The sequence below is a fragment of the Panicum virgatum genome, chromosome 5K (assembly GCF_016808335.1).
Source record: "Panicum virgatum strain AP13 chromosome 5K, P.virgatum_v5, whole genome shotgun sequence".
NCBI lineage: Eukaryota > Viridiplantae > Streptophyta > Magnoliopsida > Poales > Poaceae > Panicum > Panicum virgatum.
The window spans coordinates 31,009,867-31,030,241 of NC_053140.1; the positions used below are offsets into that span (position 1 = coordinate 31,009,867).

Sequence of the window (20,375 nt, forward strand, 5' to 3'; positions counted from 1 at the left end):
TTCCAACCGGTACCAAAAAGTTTTCCCTATTTGTCCCAAATTCAGTTTTATTTATTTTGTTTATTACCGTTTATGCTTTCGGAATTGCTACGCATACCCGAGATCAAAGAGTATACGAAATTGACTAAAAGTCAAAGGCAAACATGTAATTAAGTTATTTAGCAATAATAATATATTTACAAATATACAAACAACATGACATCAAGTTCAGAAATATTTACAAATATACAAGTCATGTTTGTAGTGCAAGTACTAGCCCCTCACGACGTTGAAGCGGACACTCTGTTGATGTGACCGTCATGGTAGAACTCGCCTATAAGGTCTAGGATCTCCCTCAAAATGAACCCTGCGAGCTGCTCGCACACGACATTAATATGATCATCATCGTAAACTTCGTCCACGATTTGACTCATCTATCATTTTTGGAAAAAAAATCGATATGTTAATTCATCGTGTTAGTATAATTAGAAAAATATACTTGTGAACAGTTTGTACATACTCTTTATCTTTCTGTAGTAGACCACCCACATGGAGTTATAGTGTGCAGGAACTCGCATACATAGTACCCACACCAATCAGTTTCTTGTTTTTGTCTCGCACACTTTAGGAGAAATAAACTGGTTATTCAATATTTGTGTATGTCAATATAGAACAATTGATAATACCTAGAAAAAGCTTCGTGACCCAACATACCGAAAAATCCATTCTAACATTCAGTTCCTCCCTCCATTGATCGGCTCTTTTGTTCTTTTTCACAAATTATTTCCACACCCTGCGCTCAGAATTAAGTTTGATATTGAATAATTGTTTTAAACATAAAAAGGATTTAGATTGTGCAAATTGAACTTACCTGTTCAATGGGTCTAAGAAGTGTTGGATTGTCTCCATTGGGCACATCATAGAGTCAAACACTACAAGATTGCCGCTCTCCATGTTAAGTACGAGCAAAATCTAATGATAACTGTAGATATAGATACACAAGCATATATATATATATATATATATATATATATATATATATATATATATATATATATATATATATATATATATATATATATATATATATATATGCATTAGACTTGCATTTATTTAGGAATATAAAAGGGGTACGAGTCGACCAAGACTTACCTAAAGTTGTAGGGTATCATTATATAGGATTTGTAATGTTGGCACATCAGGGAATGTTACATGTTTTGACATGTCTCCTTGCAATTTTCGTTAAGGACTTCTGGTTGACTAGCAACGACATCATGAAGCCCACCTGATGATGCCATCCTTCTTTTTAGCATCTTTGAATCTCCATGCTAAATGATAAAATACAAATTATATAGTGCACAAAGAAACTTTCATCAATGGTTAACAAAAAGTATTAATCTAGAGATAAGTGATACTTATAGAACCCAAATGGTGATGATATGTTATGTAGAAGTTAGAAGTCCACCCAGAAGTCGTCCTCCCCGCCGAAGAAATCCTGGTCACAATACTTGACTCCAAACATTTTCATTTCTTTCTTTGACATCCGCAGGTACCATTTATGTAAATTGTACATCTGCATGCCTAGACAGATCTACTCCTCATAAGTGATGAAAGGTTTTCCATGCTCATATGGAACAGCAACAACTTCAACCTTTGGGATATCCTCCGTTATCCTCTGTGCCTGCTCAAGCGTTAGTCCTGTTTTGAGAAGAAATTCTGTCATGTGCTGGTCTAGCGCCATCGGCACCACGAGAGACTCGAGTTCCTTTTGTTGTGAGCCTAGCTGAGGAACGATCTTTCCACATTTCCTATTTCTCTCCTGGTGGGCCTTTATTAGCGTCCGGTTGTGGGCCGAGGGTAGTTATTTTGTGGTGGTGGGTTGTTCAGGGATGCGTATACCTTTGCTACTATATGTGGATCTACTGGTACCCTCTTCTCTGGGACTTTAGGTTTGAATTGTTCTTTAACCTGGCGATCCACTTCCTCCCTCGTTTCCTCGTCGGTCATCTCGTAAGCTAATTTCTTCCGAGGGACTATTTTCTTTTTGACCCTTTTCTGCTTCTTGTTTGTGAGTCCAACTGGTGGGAGGGATGATGTCTTTTTCTTTCCTTTTTCCTGTGCTGGAGGAGTTGGAGTACTCCTGGCCCTTTGCCCAAGCGGAGATGATGCTGAGGGAGGTCACGGGGAGGGATCGCGATCATCATTATCACAGTCGGGCGAAGAACGGGGATCCATGGGTGCCGCTGTGTTTCCAATAAGTTTGATGTTGGCCTTGCACCATAGAACGATCCCATGGAGTGCGTCTCTCAATGTCTTCTCTCCATCCCCTCTAATGAAATCGATCTCGAGATTCTCATTGTCTCCGCTCGGTCCAATTATCTGCTCGACTGTGATGGAGGCGTAGCCAGGAGGTATCGGCATTCCATGAATTGTACTAGCATGATTCACGGATAGGGCTGACCCATATGCTACATGAACGAATATATTCTTCGCTCGCACATGTAGCTCGCATGCTATTGTATTGGTGATATCATTCACTGGATACCTCTGTTGCTCCACCGATGCTACTTCAATCAGGGGGTGCTCAATTGGTATGTCGGGCGCCGCCATGGATGCACAGCTGCTACGTCGCTGAGAGGCCGGGCTTATCAAAACTTCTGGCGGCTGCGCCCAGCAATGGCCCTTTGGCTCAGAGCAAGCTGCACTGCCTCATTGACCCTTGTGCCCATCTAAGATTCCAGTGACGCAACTTTTTTGTTCATCTCTTCTTGTAAGGCACGAATTTTCTCATGTTGTTCTGCCTTGCTCTTTCGATGAGTCTTGTATGAGCTATCTCCAACCCAAGAAACTTTCCATGGGACCACACTAATGTCGCGGACTCGTCCAGGGTGTTCGAGATTCTTTAATGCCCTAGTCATCTCATCATTCTCACTTTGAGGCTAGAACGTTCCTTGTTTGGCCTCATCTATTGTTGTGACCTGATCGCGGGCCATTTCTTGCATATGCTCAGGCATGACCAAAGTTCCATCCTTTTGATTTAGTGTCACACCATTAGCAAATAACCACCACTTCGATCGATGTTGACGCTCACTAATGATGATTTCCAGGCGTCAACTTGATATGAAAATCATGAGAGTTTGCATTTCTTACACGCATCTTTATCCAATAAAATCCCTAAACCACACTTTACCTTTTAGAAAATGCAAGTTGTGTTTTAAGCTAATATGCAGGTTGCAAGCACACTTTGGCCCGAAATAAAATCACAAAAAACATCAGAGCGTCGATTCAGGCTCATCGGACCAAGTGTAGCAAAAGAACCACTTCAAATCCACTCAAGACAGGCCGAGACTAGCATGGATCAGACAAGGGAGGCCAAGACCGCCCACAAGAAGTAGATTGGGGGCGGTTGGCGCCATGGGCTGGTCGGCTGACCAGGCCCATGGGCCCCGCCGCCTCAACCTCGACACATGGCGCCTCCCTAGTGGCTCCTTAGGTCGGTTGCAAGGGTCTCACCCCGTGGCTCCCTGCTATAAATACAAGGGGGGTAAAGATTAGAACACACACACACACACACACACACACACACACACACACCTCACTCACCTCTTGCATAGTCTTTAGGCTTAGTGGAGTTTAGGAGAAGTCTAGAAGTCATCGGGTCGCCGGATTTGCTCGGGAGTTCTGGTATGGGTTCATCTCTAGCTCTCTCTTGTAATATTCGGTTGTTTATAATAGAATTAGACTATGGTTACCGATATCTGCTCGAAGTATGTTCTGAGTTATCGGATATATGCTTCTTGATCTGGTTGCGTTATTATTCAATGCTTGCATTGCATGATCGCCCTGTGCTTGCGATGGTTAACATATCTGCCTAGAACTCTATCAACTGCTCCAATATTCGTATGTTTGCTCTGGTGTGATGTCTGTCCATCCGGAGGGTGGGGGCTCCGCACGGGACACTAGAGTATCGCTTACTAGTGTAGACATGGTGTCTAGATTAGCTAAGAGTTGCTGCATGTCAACTATACCCACGGTTTGTAGAGGTAGCTAGCAGGTGGTGACAGCCCTGTTCGAACCCTAATAATCATCCATGTTTTGTATGGAGGGTAGGAGGTGCATAAAGCCTCCGGGGTGTACGGGCTCCTCCCGTTGCTTCGATAGCGGTCTCCCTGTTGTGTAGTTTAATCTCTGTCGATCTAACTATAAGATGGCATAGATATAGCTAGCCTAGCACAGTTGACTCGAGCTCTAACTTCTGCCTTGCTCCCAGCCTAAAGCATCTTTTCTTTTCTTTTATTTATTTATTTATCCAGAGGGTAGTTTGTGTGTGTGTCACACTACCTCCTACCATGTTATCTATCTTACCCCTATTTATGCATGATAATATCTAATCTAGACAAAGTTCATCAACTAGTCTATATCTCTTCATTCACTGCCTTCCCTACAGAAATATAAATGACACCCCGGTATAATCACGGGTAAAATGCTACAGCGATATTCCGTGCGCTTGCGGATTTATTCGTGGTCCATGAAATACTACCACCCCAATTGGCGTCTGTGGACATCATCGCTGCTTTCCCGGTGGTGACGTTGGTATGCGCCAACAAGCATTTTTGGCACCGTTGCAAGGGAAGGCACAGATTGAAGTATATAGACAAAGTTATGAACAAAAGTGAAATTAGTATTCGCTTGCTAAACAGGCTAACTTTACTTTGTTTTCTTATCTTTGTTGATATGAAAATAGGGTAGTGTATGACCGGTTTAAACTTCCTGTAAAACTTTCATTCCGATCCAGAGTCACTTTTGAGGAGGACGTGAGCTCGTCTCGTATCACCTCAGAGACCACTCTCGGCAGCCGAACCAGTCATTGCATCATCGTCAGCGTCTCAAGCTATGGCCCAGAAGACACTCCGTGATTACTCTGCTCCGTCTGCTAACCAGGTCCCTACCGGGCCCGAGGTTAACACCGGAGGGGAAAATTTCAAGATCAAGACGGGTCTCATTACGATGGTGCAGGCCAGCCCTTTCTGTGGCAAGACCAATGAGGATGCCAGCGCTCATCTCCAGCAGTTTCTGGAGCTCTGCAGTACTTTTGTTATCAAGGGTGTATCGCAAGATGCAATCCGGCTCCGTCTGTTTCCGTTCTCTCTGTTGGGGAGAGCGAAGCAATAGTTTTATGCTAACAAGGCTGTTGTGGACACTTGGGACAAATGTGCCAAGGCATTTCTCGCGAAGTTCTTCCCGACGGGCAAAAACCAATGCTCTTCGTGGATGGATTTCGAACTTTCAACAGGCATCAAATGAGTCAATTCCTGAAGCTTGGGAGAGACTTCAGGAGTACATTCTAGCGTGTCTGCACCATGGAATGGACAATTGGCTTATTCTTCAGAACTTCTACAATGGGTAGACACAGTCATTCCGTGATCATTTGGATGCCGCTGCGGGTGCAGCTTTCTTCTCGCTGACCATTGAAAGAGCTACATCATTAATCGAGAAGATGGTGTCCAATCAAGGTTGGAGCCTCTAACCACGCTAGCGAGACATGCACTCCGTCAAGGAGGCTGACATGCTCGCTATGAAGATTGATCTCCTCCTTAAGAAATTTGAGGATTATTCCCAAGATAAGGCTCAAATGCAAACACTTCAAGCCTTGGAAACTCGCATGACGTGCGAGGTCTGCGGGAATGTTGGACATTCGAGCGACAACTGCCTAGAAACCCAAGAAGAAGCATTATATCTCAATGGCAACAACAATAGGTTTCGTCCACAAGGAGGACAGGGGTGGAATCAACCACGCCCATACTATCACGCCCTGTGTGACCTTGGAGCCAGCGTCAACATCAGGCCCAAGGTAACGTTTGAAAAGCTAGGCTATCCATCAATTTCCCCTACTACTGTGTGTGTTCAGCTGGCGGATTCCATTGTGAGATATCCCGAAGGAGTTGTGAAAAATCTTATGGTAAAACTCAAGAATACCTACATATTAGTGGACTTCGTAGTCCTCGATATGGAAGGAGATCTTGGGATCCCACTCATATTGGGCGCCCGTTCCTCAAGAATACAAACTCCAAAATTGATGTAGGGACAGGAAGAATCAGCCTCCGTATCATGAGAAAGACCATGAAGTTCAAGTTTCAAAACAAGAGGGAAGTATTCCTTGTAGCAGCACCGTCTAAATTAAACCACCTTAAGTGCACTAACCATCATCTTAATACTTAATCAAGTTACTGTGCACTTAAAACGGTGTAATCTGACAGGCTGTCGGGTAAATCCCGATTAAACTACTGTACTCTAGGATCACAATTGCACTAAGAGACCCGTACGAAGATGAGCACACGTGATACAAGCATACAACAAAACCAAATTAATTTACAACTCTGAGTTTTACAGATAAGTTCGATATATCAAATATGGTGTTTTTAAACGTACAGCGAAAATTTAAAACGGGGTTTCAAAAACAATACGGTAGAAGCAAACGGCGATACAAGGTGAACTCCACATCCTGCCCACCGATGTGATGCCGATCGGCCCGACCTTCACGGAGAAGACGGGACCCACACGACAGTCCACCCAGGAGGAAGTGGTTATCCAATCCAGGACGCACAGACTTCCTCGAAGTCAGCGGAGACACAACCTGCTCAAAGGGGTTACAACAACAACCCTGAGTATACTAATACTCAGCAAGTCTTACTCAACTATGGTATATACATAGCCGACTCCTAGACATGCAAATATGTTTGGCTCTGGAGTTATTTTGCTGAAAAGCTACTAATAGTGGATCCTTACTTTCAGTATTTTAGCTCAAGTTTATTATACAAATACCGACTAGATTTGCACGTACATCTAGAGCACGCATGGTTGATCACATTATCTTTTCAGAATACCACAGCCATACCACATATTCTCAACTTTCCATTCCCAATTCCATCATTTACTACGATGTGACAGAGAGATCAAGGTTCTCATATCCGTGAGTCACAGCGAATCGATTCGATTTAACCTTGCAAGGTAGACCTAACCACCACGACACATGTAAACCCCGTCGGGCCACACGCATCAACTGTTTCCATCGTTACCACGACATCTGAATCGCGCCTGCTAAAACCCAGGTGTTGGGCCCCTCACGGTGAACTCCTAGAGAACCCGAAGGTGGCATCCATCCAACACCTGCCAACTCCCACGCCCAGCGTAGCAGGTAGGGATTCAAAGTATCATTGTAAAGCGGTACACAGCTTATCGGTTTCGACAACCTCCTACTTCCGACATGTGGTTAGTACTGTTCAATCCTCGATCAGTAGTGCCAACAACGGTACGGTACTCAATCGACACAGGCGGAGACTCACTTTCCATACCTTCCATATTCATAACCAAATTCATCTCCGTCCAGTCTCCATTTTTCCTTTCTTTCCCAATGATTAATTCTCTAGTAACCCTTTCATAAGTAACAAGGACCTATATCTCGCGAGTGACAGGAATAACTCGACTTCTATCGGGTACCTACTTAGCACAGCATTTCTAACGATACTTGTATACTAGTAGAGACTCATAGGTACCTAGGGAGAGACATGCATACTAGGGTTTCATTCAACTCCTAGAAAACTTAATGCACAATACTTAAATAATAACAATGAATACTGAAAGTAGGGGTTATTTTCCGGGGCTTGCCTTGCAGGTCAGTAGGGTTAGTGACTTCTTCGGGAGCTTGATCAACGACTTCTCCTGGCTGTGGTTCTCCTGTGGAAGGCTCCTGGACCGGCTTGACAATCAGCTCGTAGGCGACTTCGGTTTCAGTGTCTATACGAATAAGAATATGCCATGCATGAAACTCAGGAAATGATGCAAGGCAATGCAGTAAACATACAAGAATGCATGGATAAAACGGATAACAACAGCCCTAACTATGGTTCAAAGGGATGGTTCAGTGCTGAGATGGATTCCTGGTTCAAATGTCTTTTAGCCTGAAGTATCTCCATCAAAGAAGACTAGGGAAAGCTCTTGAATGGTTCAGGCTCAGCTCCATAATGCAAAAAGGAGTGATTCAAGATTTTAGATACCTCTAAACTAGAACAAGTAAAACCATCTAACAAAAGGATGGAATCTAGCTATTACATGGCTCTATCAGATACAGCACGAAATTATGAAGCTATAGGAACTGGTTTTGCATTTTTAGCATTTTTCCTTGATTTTATATGACCTTTGCAAACCTCAACTCAAATCAAACAATAAAACAAAAATACCCCTAATTTCCCCCATGACCAGTGGGCCCCACCCGTTAATGGAATAGAGAGAGAGGGGGGTGCTCTGCTCTGCCCCGGCCACACACGCCGGCGGCGCGCTTGGCGTGAGCGCGGCGGCCGTGAGGCTGGCCGGCTAGCAGAGCAGCGCGGGCGGGGCAGCGGCGGCTCGTGCGCAGGGAGGTCGGCGCGCCCGCGGCCCGCGCAGGGGCAGCGCGAGGGCCGAGCCCGGCGGTGGCGGTTGGGCGGCGGCGGCATGTGGCGGCGCGCCGTGGCAGGGCCGTTCCGGCAGCGGCAGGGCCAAGCGGCGAGCTAGCGAGGCGGAGCAAGCACCAGCACGCCGGCGGTGCGGGATTCGAGCGGGAAAAGGGGCAGGAAGGACGAGTAGGTCGCGAGGAAGCTCACCGCGCACTCGATTTGGGCGGAGGATGGCCGGAGATAGGAGATTGACGGAGAGGGGCGAAGCTCCGGTGAGGCAACAATGGCAGCCGGCGATGGCGGCTCGATTTCGGTCGAGAAGCGGCTTAATCGAGCTCGTGGAGAGGTGGAGGAGGTCCGGGGTGAGGCTAGGGAGGCTTTGGCGTGAGAAAATGCAGCGGGGCAACGAGAGGGTGGCCGGCGCGGCGAGCGGCGGCGCCTCTGGGCGCACGAGCAGGGCTGGGGAGCTCGGGCTCGGGGTGAAGGCGAGAGGAGAGAGGCAAAAACGAAGTTTGCCTCGACGGACAGCTTAAGCGGCGACAAGACTCGCCGGCGCGAGACGCGTATAGTCACCGGTGCGACGACGCGTGGGAACGGCGGCGAGCAGGGGAGCGTGGGAACTTAATTCCATGATTAGCGGGTTAAGCACATGATTAGCATCGCAATTAACACTGGGGTGTTACATTCCTGATCCACGAGGTTAGCAAGAAACAGGGGTTATGGGCAGAACTCGATTGGGATTATCACTCCCCTTCCAAGCCAGCTTGGGAGGATTGGGAGATTCATACTCCCCCAACTGAACCAGTGGAAGACGACCAGAAGATCCCCGATTTCATCACCAATACAGTATGAGAAGATCTGAAAATATGACACAAGAAGAACAAGATGTCATCGACCGCTACTACTTCTCCAGGTACGGACGAAACGACCTCAACCTGATCAGGTATGGAGAAAGGTCCTACTTTTCGGACCCTAAACCAAGAGATAGCTTGGGGGAGGTTCTCTCCCCTAAGTCAACTGTATGCTTTATTTACTTTTCGAATAAAATTTGATAAAAACTTCCAAAACAAAATAAAAAATTACTGCTTTATTTCCCTTTTCATCATGCGCGGTAAGAATGTTTTAACTCTTTATGAAAGTTGAAAGGATGAGTTTTGCTTTGTTGTACCATGTGTGTTGTGCATAGTTTGGAAATAGGAGTTCTCTTGAGTTTAAATCTATTGGTTATGTAAATACCTTGCCAATGAACCTAAAAGTTCCGTGGGTTGCATATGCTTGATCCGAGTCAAAGTTGTTGTGAGTATATATATGGTAAATAAAGTTGTGCAAGTTTGTTCTAGTGATGCTTGAAATCTGGAGTTATTTTTCAAAAAAAAAAATCTAAAAAGGCAAGTTCCCCAGTGATAAGCAAAGTCCTACCAGAGCCATATGTCATACTCCATGAAAAATCCTACACATATGCTACTTGATGTTCTGTTGAGTTTTGTCAAATTGTGTGACCCTAGTGAGATGCTTTTCATGCTTTCTCGATCATAAATACGTACACGACCCATCCATTTGCTACATTCCTACACTGGGAATTAGCACCACCATCTATCCATTCCCCATTAATAATTGCTCCATGTTTTGGTAATCTCTCTCATAGAACATCCCTGAAATAAAATAAAGTCAGATTATGGTTGCCCCAAAAAGAGAAAAAATAGCATGCTAAAGAAGCATGACCCAAAAAAAAAAGAAAGAGAGAAAGGGGTAGCCATATCTCAAAAAAAAGAAAGGGATGTTTCAAGAGAGAGAACCAATGCCTTAAGGAGTAAGTCATATCCATCCATCCACCTGTCCACTCATACACTTGCACCTTTTGATCGAGATTGCATGATTTGTTTCTCCAAGGATCCTCTCTTTGACTTTACAATATATGGAATGCAAGTATGTCATGTTCTTATCCTACCTTGAGCTCCACAAAGACTTTTTAGAAGTAGGAAAGACCGAAGGCAGATACTGCCCTGATGAGGATAATAAAAGTTGAGCGCCTCGAGAGAGTCATCCTATGAAATTTGCCATATTTTCAAAAATCTTTCAAAAAGTATCTCCAGATGAATTGCAGATTTATGAACAAGTAAATACTACTCTATACACCATTCTAACTCTCAACAGCCCAAGACAAGGAGACAGCTAAGAAGCCCCATGAAGGAGTAAGGTAATTGTGCAAAGGTATGATAGCCAGCTTATTTAAGCTTATAGATGAACATCTTTACTTCAGACTATGACATGACAGGTAAGGTACGAGTCAAAGTGATTTTCTGATCAACAACCTAATTTGTCCTACTTTGCTCGGGACGAGCAAAGGACAGCTTGGGGGATCTTGTTGACGCTCACTAACGACCATTTCCAGGCATCAATTTGATCAGAAAATCGTGAGAGTTTGCATTTCTTACACGCATCTTTATCCAATAAAGTCCCTACACCACACTTTACCTTATAGAAAATGTAATTTGTGTTTTTAAGCTAATATGCAGGTTGCAAGAACACTTTGGCCCGACATAAAATCACAGAAAATATCAGAGCGTCGATTCAGGCTCATCGGACCAAGTGTAGCCCAAGAACCACTTCAAATCCACTCAAGACAGGCCGAGACCAGCATGGATCAGACAAGGGAGGCCAAGACAGCCCATAAGAAGGAGATTGGGGGCGGTTGACGCCATGGGCTGGTCGGCCGACCACCCTGGTTGGCCGACCAGGCCCGTGGGCCCCACTGCCTCAACCTCGACACGTGGCGCCTTCCTAGTGGCTTCTTAGGTCGGTTGCAAGGGTCTCACCCCGTGGCTCCCTGCTATAAATACAAGGGGGGGTAAAGATTAGAACACACACACACACACCCACACCTCACTCACCTCTTGCATAGTCTTTAGGCTTAGTGGAGTTTAGGAGAAGTCTAGGAGTCATCGAGTCGCCGGAGTTGCTCGAGAGTCTGGTATGGGTTCATCTCTAGCTCTCTCTTGTAATATTCGGTTGTTTGTAATAGAATTAGACTATGGTTACCGATATCTGCTCGAAGTATGTTCTGAGTTATCGGATATATGCTTCTTGATCTGGTTGCATTATTGTTCAATGCTTGCATTGCATGATCGCTCTGTGCTTAAGATGGTTAACATATCGGCCTTAGAACTCTATCAACTGCTCCAGTATTCGTATGTTTGCTCTAGTGTGATGTCTGTCCATCTGGAGGGTGGGGGCTCCGCGCGGGACACTACAGTATCGCTTACTAGTGTAGACATGGTGTCTAGATTAGCTAAGAGTTGCTGGATGTCAACTATACCCACAGTTTGTAGAGTTAGCCGGCAGGTGGTGACAGCCCTGTTCGAGCCCTAGTAATCCTCCACGTTCGGTATGGGGGGTAGGAGGTGCATAAAGCCGCCGGGGTGTACGGGCTCCTCCCGTTGCTTCGATAAGCGGTCTCCCTGTTGTGTAGTTTAATCTCTGATGATCTAACCATAAGATGGCATAGATATAGCTAGTCTAGCACAGTTGACTCGAGCTCTAACTTCTGCCTTGCTCCCGGCCTAAAGCATCTTTTCTTTTCTTTTATTTATTTATCCAGAGGGTAGTTTGTGTGTGTGCCACACTACCTCCTACCATGTTATCTTATCTTACACATGTTTATGCATGAAAATATCCAATCTAGACAAAGTTCATCAACTAGTCTATATCTCTTCATTCACCGCCTTCCTTGCGGAAATATAAATGACACCCCGGTATACTCTCGGGTAAAATGCTACAGCAGTATTCCGTGCGCTTGCGGATTTATTCGTGGTCCATGAAATACTGCCACCCTAATTGGCGTCTGCGGGCGTCATCGCTGCTTTCCCGGTGGTGACGTTGGTAGGCGCCAACAATCGATCTAGCTAGTCCCAAGTCGCCGGCCGAATGCTTCTAACCGTAAAGTCTTGCTCTGTATTCTGTCATTTCCTAACTGCCTTGCTACGCCCACTCGCCCCAAGGTGGTGGCTGCACTTCTTATTTGCAGCATTCTTCTTGGCCTGGTCAGATTTTTCTTGCGCGTCCTCAGATAATTTGTATTGTTTGAACTCCTCCCAGTAAGGTTTAACTTGAGAAAGATCATCCCAATTTGGTTCCTTTCTTGACGTAATTGGCACTATACCACAGCCAAAATGTAGCGACTACATTATGGTCGCTATAACGACTTATAGCGACTGACAATCGGTCGACATAAAGTTACACCGACACTAACTATTTGTCGGTAAAAATGGCGTCGGTATAAGTCTATACCGACCAACAGGTTTTTACCGACCAACCGTCTGACACCCTTTGGAGACAAATACCGACCGATGGTTCAACAGAACCATTCAAATAGATCAAAAAAAAAGATAAAATCTAATTTAACCATATCAGGGACCACATTAACCATATAAACCATTCATCAAGATATTGATTCATCTATATTAGTGCAAGCCAAAAAATGTTACATCAAACAAACCACAATGTATTACACTTATCCTAGCTGAGAGCTCATATTGGCATCTATCAGCTGCTCAGCACTTTGATCAGTATAACTTCTATACCTAGCACTCCTAGAAGTTGTAAGGTTCTCTTGTGGTATTAAAACCACTATGTTCAAAACACTAGTGCACAGATCACATGTTTGGCTTACAAAATGATTTGTCTATATGCTAGGAATAGTCAAGACAATAGTATCCATGAGCACTTTGATTTTCTTGGTGTCAAAATGATCTTGCATCCATGTATGGCCATGTGTGACACTTGTGCTGCAGCTAGCCAGTCCTACTTGGGCATTGCCAATTGCCTCCTGTCCTGGAGCATCTGCAAGGTCAAGCATGCATTAAATCTGCCTGGACAACATCTTTTAAGAGAGATGAGATAGGCAGAACTGGTAAAAGAAAAAACAGGTTTGCTCTTGCTGCTGCTGCTGCTCAGTTCAAGGTAAAAACACTGCTATTACTGCATGTATACATGCTTATTGTTGAATGGAAGACGCATGCACATGCTAAGGACAGATAGGTATAAATCAGGTTTGTAGATATAGTCATGCTGGGCAGATAAATTGAACCAAACAGGATGCATGCTGAAAGTGACAGAAGGCATAAGCATGATGAGCTAATTCATTGTACAATTAGACTTCAAGTCCTCAAAAAGTATCCACAGTGCCTTAGTCTTCTAGTTACGACCTTCTGATGAGTGTAATGGAATCTGATGGTTCAGGAAATTGGCTAGTGAGTGTGGAATTCATACCACTACAAGTTTAGTTTCTGCATGACTACTACAAATCCTAACATGCCCAAAGCTGGAACTAAAATAAGTTTCACCAGCACAATGACTTCACTTTTGTAATGACTAGATTTGAACAGCTAGAGAAAGATAACAATACCGACACACACACAAGACGAGTTGCTGCCAATAATATTATTCAAATGCCTCCATGCTAATTAAGTTACAACCACTTGCACAGCTTGAGGTTGAGCACCTGCAGTGATAATTTGCATGAATGTATTCAGATTTGCAACTAAATATCAACTATATTCAGTTAGAGTATAAGATGAATGGTACTTCTATAAGGTAAGCATGAACATTTCTTAGTAGTATATCCTAGTCTCCCTAGCAGATGGCAAAATGAAAATAAGGATCTTATACTGGAAGACTTTCTTGAGTTGTCTCGACATAGCCGGTCCCAAGCCCGGGTAAAGGAGGAGAGTTGCGTTAGATTTGGCGAACCAGTGTTAAAAAAAACACTCTAATGGATATGAAACCCATAAGAACTCGTTGGGGCGTAACCCTCTTAGCGACGCGTTACATCGGAACCCGGGTGTGGTGTTAAATGAGCAAGGGCCGGGTCGCCATCCCCCCAATGGCGCGTCGTATTGTGACCTGGGTACGGTGATAAGTGAGCAAGGGTCGGGTCGTCACAGCCTGAGTGGTGCGCTACATCTATGCCCGGGTGTAGTGAAAAATGACCAAGGGTCTTCGCACTTTCCCTCGACGGGTGCGAAAAGGGTAAGGAAACTAGCCGAGCCAAATAGGATTCGTATAGATAGCTGGAACGTAGGGACCCTAATGGGTAAGTTGCGAGAGCTAGTTGATGTAGCAATTAGGAGGCGTATAAATATTCTATCCGCTTAGGAGACTAAATGGAAGGGTCAGAAGGCGAAGGAGGTTGAGGATACTGGCTTCAAGCTTTGGTACACGGGGGCAACATCGAGTAGGAATGGTGTTGGTATCTTGATCGATAGGTCCGTGCGATGAAAACGGACGGAAAAACCTCATTTCTACTTCCGTTTCTATATTTTTTGGCGGAAACGGGATCGGGTTCGAAAAATACGGGTACGGAAACGGGATCGGGTTACGCGGAAGTACGGAAACGAACCAATACGAACGTTGAGCCGGAAAGAATAACGCGATCAAATATTCCCGAGTATACATTAACAAAGTCACAAAATAATATACACATACGAAGTTATTAGTCCAATATTCACTAGTATGCCATGTGTTAACATGTTAACATGCAAACTTAGTGATTGGTATGTTTTTGAACATATCAATTTTTAGACATATCTTATGTAGATTAAAAACGAGATGAAAAACAGAATAAATACGGATCAATTCCATGTAAAAACGGGATTTCTCGAAAACGGACGGAGAAACCTCATTTCTACTTCTGTAAATATGGAAACAGGATCCCACAAATACGGAAACGGACAGACAAAAATAGAAAACGGAACGGGAATATTCCCGTCCATTTTCAACCCTATCGATAGGAGCCTTAAGGATGGAGTCGTAGAGGTTAGAAGGCGAGGCGACCGGATTATCCTGGTCCGGATGGTAGTTGGAGATTCGGCTCTAAATGTGATCAGTGCCTATGCCCCTCAGGTAGGTCTTAGTGAGAGCACCAAGAGATAGTTCTAGGAAGATCTAGATAGTATGGTCAGTACCCTGCTTATCAGCGAGAAATTTTTCATAGGAGATCTCAACGGCCATGTGGGTGCGACTAATGTAGGGTTCGAGCGAGTGCACGGGGGTTTTGGATATGGTAGCAGGAGTCAAGAGAGGGAGAAGGTTTTGAACTTCGCGTTGGCCTACGACTTGTTGTTAGCGAATACCCTTTTTAGGAAGAGGGAATCCCATCTTGTGACCTTTTGTAGTGGACAACACTCGAGCCAGATCGATTATATCCTTGCTAGGAGGGAGGATAGACGGGATTGCTTAGATAGTAAGGTTTTTTCTAGAGAGTGTGTTGTCCCTCAACACAAACTTGTGGTGGCGGATTTTCGTTTTCGGGCACGTGTCCACCGGGACAAACGTGCCAAGATTGCGAGAACGAAGAAGTGGAAGCTTAGAGGGGAAGCGGCGCAAACGTTTAAGGAGAGGATGATAGGTGAGGGGCCTTAGGAAGGAGATGTAGACGACATATGGCTAAAGATGGCAACATGTGTCCGGAAGGTGGCCTCAGAGGCGTTTAGCGTGAGTAGGGGAGGCAAACAGGGAGGGAAACACACCTGGTGGTGGAATGACGAGGTGCAAAGGGCTATTAAGAAGAAGAAATGTTTCAAGCACCTCTGCCTTGACAAGAGTACAGCCAACATCGAGGGCTATAAATTAGCGAAGAGGACTGCAAAACGAGCTGTGAGTGTAGCAAAGAGTAAGGCGTATGATGACTTGTATCAACGGCTAGGCACGAAGGAAGGGGAAAAGGACATTTATAGGATGGCTAAGATCCGTGAGCGGAAGACAAAGGATGTCAACCAAATCAAATGCAGCAAAAATGGGATAGATTGACTTCTAGTGAAGGATGAGGAGATCAAGGGCAGATGGCGAGAGTACTTCGACAAGTTGTTTAATGAGGAGGAGGAGCCTACCCTTGAGTTAGATGACTCTTTTGACGATACCAACAGACGCTTTGTGATGAGAATTCAGGAGGCAGAGATCGGGGAGGCTTTGAAGAGGATGAAGGGAGGTAAAGTGATGGGCCCTGATGGTATCCCCATTGAGGTGTGGAGATGCCTAGATGACATAGCGATAGTATGGTTAACTAACCTTTTTAACCTCATTTTTTGGTCAAACAAGATGCCTGAAGAATGGAGGAGAAGTATATTAGTACCGATCTTAAAAAATAAGGGAAATATTTAGAGTTGTACTAACTACCGTGGAATTAAGCTGATGAGCCATACGATAAAGCTATGGGAGAGGGTTATCGAGCACCGCCTAAGAAGAGTGACAAGTGTGACCCAAAATCAATTTGGGTTCATGCCTGGTTGGTCGACCATGGAGGCGATTTTCTTAATACGACAATTGATGGAGAGTTATAGGGAACAGAAGAAGGACTTGCACATGGTCTTTATTGACCTCGAGAAGGCGTATGACAAAATACCGAGAAATGTCATGTGGTGGGTCTTGGAGAAGCACAAAGTCCCAACTAAGTACATTACCCTCATCAAGGATATGTACAAGGATGCGATGATATTTGTCCGGACATGTGATGGCGACACCACTGACTTTCTTATTAACATAGGCCTACATTAAGGGGTCAGCATTGAGCCCTTATTTATTTGTTTTGGTGATGGATGAGATCACAAGGGACATACAAGGTGATATCCATTGGTGTATGCTCTTTGCTGATGATGTGGTACTAGTTGACGAGAGTAGGGCAGGGGTTAATAGGAAGTTAGACCTGTGGAGACGTACGTTAGAGTCGAAAGGGTTCAAGCTTAGTAGGACCAAGACTGAGTACATGATGTGCGATTTCAGCGCGACTATGTATGAGGGTGGAGATGTTAGTCTCGATGGGTAAGTGGTGCCCTAAAAGGATATTTTTCGGTATTTAGAATCGATGCTACAAAAGGATGGCGATATTGATGAAGATGTTAGGCATAGAATCTCAGCTGGCTGGTTGAAATGGCGTCAAGCTTCTGGCATCCTCTGTGACAGGAGGGTGCCACAAAAGCTAAAAGGCAAGTTCTATAGGGCAGCGATTCGCCCGGCAATGTTATATGGTACTGAATGTTGGTCCACAAAAAGACGACATGTCCAGCAACTGAGTGTAGCAGAGATGTGGATGTTGTTGTGGTTTTGCGGCACACAAAAAGAGATAGAGTCCGGAACGAAATTATTCGGGAATGGGTAGGGGTGGCACCAATTGAGGAGAAACTTACCCAATATCGATTGAGATGGTTTGGACATATCCAACGGAGGCCTCCTAAGCGCCGGTGCGTAGTGGAGTTCTAAAGCGTGTCGATAAGGTAAAGAGGGGTAGAGGTAGATCTAAACTGACATAGGACGAGTCGGTTAATAGAGACCTTAAGGATTGGAATATCTCTAAAGAGATAGCTTTGGATAGGAGCGCTTGGAGACTAGCTATCAGCGTGCCTGAACCGTGACCTTTGTGTCTTTTTTGGGTTTCATCTCTTAGCCTACCCCAACTCGTTTGGGACAAAAGGCTATGTTGTTGTTGTACTTGTGGTATTCAGTCACTTGATGTTTCTCTGAACTTTGCAAAGAGCTCTTGTTTAATACTGCATGGTGAGAACAGAATCAGAACAGGGTAGTAAAGAACATAGATTTGCCTAGCAAGTAAGCACATCAATAAATAAGGATAGTTTGGTGTGTCCGAAATGTTGTAAGTTTGCTTTATTAGTTGATATATCCTTAATTACTTGAGAAATGCGGTTGATTAACATTTAATTATTGATATTTCCTATTGCTAAATAATCCAATGTGAAGCTAAATAATCCATATAGTTCAGATCATGAATGCATTATTGTTGTTGCTAAATAATCCAATGTGAAGCTATATATTTATATAGCAATATAGGAAGATTTATTGCTTCCTGAATATTAAATATAAAACAATTAACACCCAACAAGTATATAGCACTTATCTCTAGTACCCCCATCTGCAAATGAAAACATCGGAAAGTTAGCATGACAGCATCAACCAAGACTCATGGAGATGGGGATTCGCGGATCAGCAAACATGGGAATAAACAGAACATACGTTGGGGGATGCTCTGTTGTTGCCTCCATTGTGCCGGTCATTGTGGTTGACGGGGATTATGCCGCTCGCCGTCTGCAGATCCTGCGCATAACCGCGCACCCGCGCCTGCCGTCTTCCTGCCTGCGCGCACGCCGGCCGCCGGCCGCCCGCTCGTGCGTCGGCCGCTCCTCACACGACCCCCTCCCCGCACGACCCGCTGGCCGCGCGTCGGCCGCCTACCGCTGGCCCGGGCGCAGGCCGCTCGCCCGCGCGTCGCACGCTCACCTGCGGGGTGCGGCACCCCAGGTCAGCCCGACAGCCCCTCATCTGCGTGTGTGTGAGAGAGATTTGAATCCAGAGGGGGAGGCGGATGGCTCACCGTGAGGACAGAAATCCGGCTTGGGTCACCGTCGCCGGGGGACTCCGGCAGCGGCTCCACGGGAGAGTGTGGGAGGGAGCTCCGGCGGGATGCGTCAGCGTCGGCGGCACGGGAGACCGCGAGGCGGAGCTGCGGGCCGGGGGAGGCGTCAGCGGGGCGCAGGCGAGCTCGCGGCAGCCGCCGGATTTGGAGAAGGAATTGGTTTTTTTTTTAGGGAATGGAGAAGGAATTGGTTAGCTAGGGTTTCCCTCGGGCTTTCTATACGAGAAGAGGAAATTGAGCTGGGCCTTCGAAATTCTAGTGCACGTGATGGGCCAAATTATTTTTACCGACAGATGGTTTGTGGTATATATTTGTATTTACCGACACATAGTTGATGAATAAATCTAAATTGATATACCGACTGATCTTCGGTCAGCAAAACTTGTAATGCCAACCAATTGTTGGATGAAAAACTATACTGACCAATGATTCGACGTTGATTTTCTATTTATACCGACATATGTCTGACGCTATATTGTGGTTATCTTATAGTGTGGCAAACAACTCCTTAAATGTTGAAAATGCAAGGGCCATCTTTTTCAAGGAACATTGCTTCACAAATTCTTGATCTACTCCTTCAGGAGAGTGAACATATCCTTCAGTTCTCTCCATAGCATTTCCTTCTGGTGTGGAGGCACGACATGTTGTTTTTCTTCTGGATAGCTCGGCTTCCAGAGTCTTGTGGTGATCGAAATTCTCGCCAGAACAACACCCCCACATTGGGTGACAAACTTGGTGCTAGCAGCCTATGGAGCACATGGACAACCCTCTGCGTCCACTTCTGTGATGATCTGTTTTCCCTCCATTTTTTTGGTTGGCTAGCGTCTCCCTTTTGAATGGCTTGTCTTCGATCCAAAGGATGACCAAATAGAAGAAAAGATATGTTAATCGCGAGACTAATATTGTTAAGTCACCATGCATAAGTACGATATGTACTGGAACGGGCTGCTGAGCGAGCATTAGGGAAAAGTCATCATCTCCTTCACTGCCATCTCCGGACATATTCAAGAACGAATCAGCTGTCCGGGCTTCTTCTGCACCAAATTATTCGGCGACGTTGGCCCTAGTATCTTCATTTATTGTATCCATCATGTATCTTGCGGCGGCCTCCTCATCGTAGGGGTCCATCCTTAACTAACCCTAAGTGTGTGTTAGAGTGAGTGTGTGTGTGTTAGAGAGCGTTAATGTGTGTATGTGTGAGTGAGTGACATGAATTTTCATCATTGAAAACCATAAAGGAAAACTAAATAACTACTAAATATGTACGAGCTAAACTAAATGAGTATCTAGTTATCCAAAATCAAAATTTACAACTAAATTTAATAGAATAAAGTATATATCAATCATTGAAAATTATATCATCCAAATAATACATGTACAAGAATTCATGATGAAAATTAAACTATCTAGTTATCACTAAAACAACTAATATCTAACAAATAGTATAATAAAGTTACCCAAAATCTAAATTATATGTAAACATACGTAACTAAAAAATTAAATAAAGAATTAAATTATCTAAATTATCAAATTTATCCAATTTA

General features: G+C 44.6%; 1 long non-coding RNA gene and 1 other non-coding gene across 4 annotated transcripts; both read right to left on the bottom strand.

The window, feature by feature from the left end:
- Nucleotides 1-5,239: 5,239 nt before the first annotated feature.
- On the bottom strand, nucleotides 5,240-5,346 carry LOC120710962. Its single transcript, XR_005690128.1, has one exon. It is a non-coding gene; the product is annotated as a small nucleolar RNA R71 (small nucleolar RNA).
- Nucleotides 5,347-12,829: 7,483 nt separating this feature from the next.
- On the bottom strand, nucleotides 12,830-19,058 carry LOC120707096. Of its 3 annotated transcripts, XR_005688800.1 has the most exons (5): nucleotides 18,790-19,036; nucleotides 18,432-18,695; nucleotides 17,893-18,330; nucleotides 13,816-13,911; nucleotides 12,830-13,250 (listed from the first exon to the last, which is right to left on the bottom strand). It is a non-coding gene; the product is annotated as an uncharacterized LOC120707096 (long non-coding RNA). The 3 variants fall into 3 exon arrangements; XR_005688801.1 differs by having other exon boundaries at nucleotides 12,830-13,911; nucleotides 17,893-17,950; nucleotides 18,790-19,058; XR_005688799.1 differs by having other exon boundaries at nucleotides 12,830-13,911; nucleotides 18,790-19,037.
- Nucleotides 19,059-20,375: the final 1,317 nt, after the last annotated feature.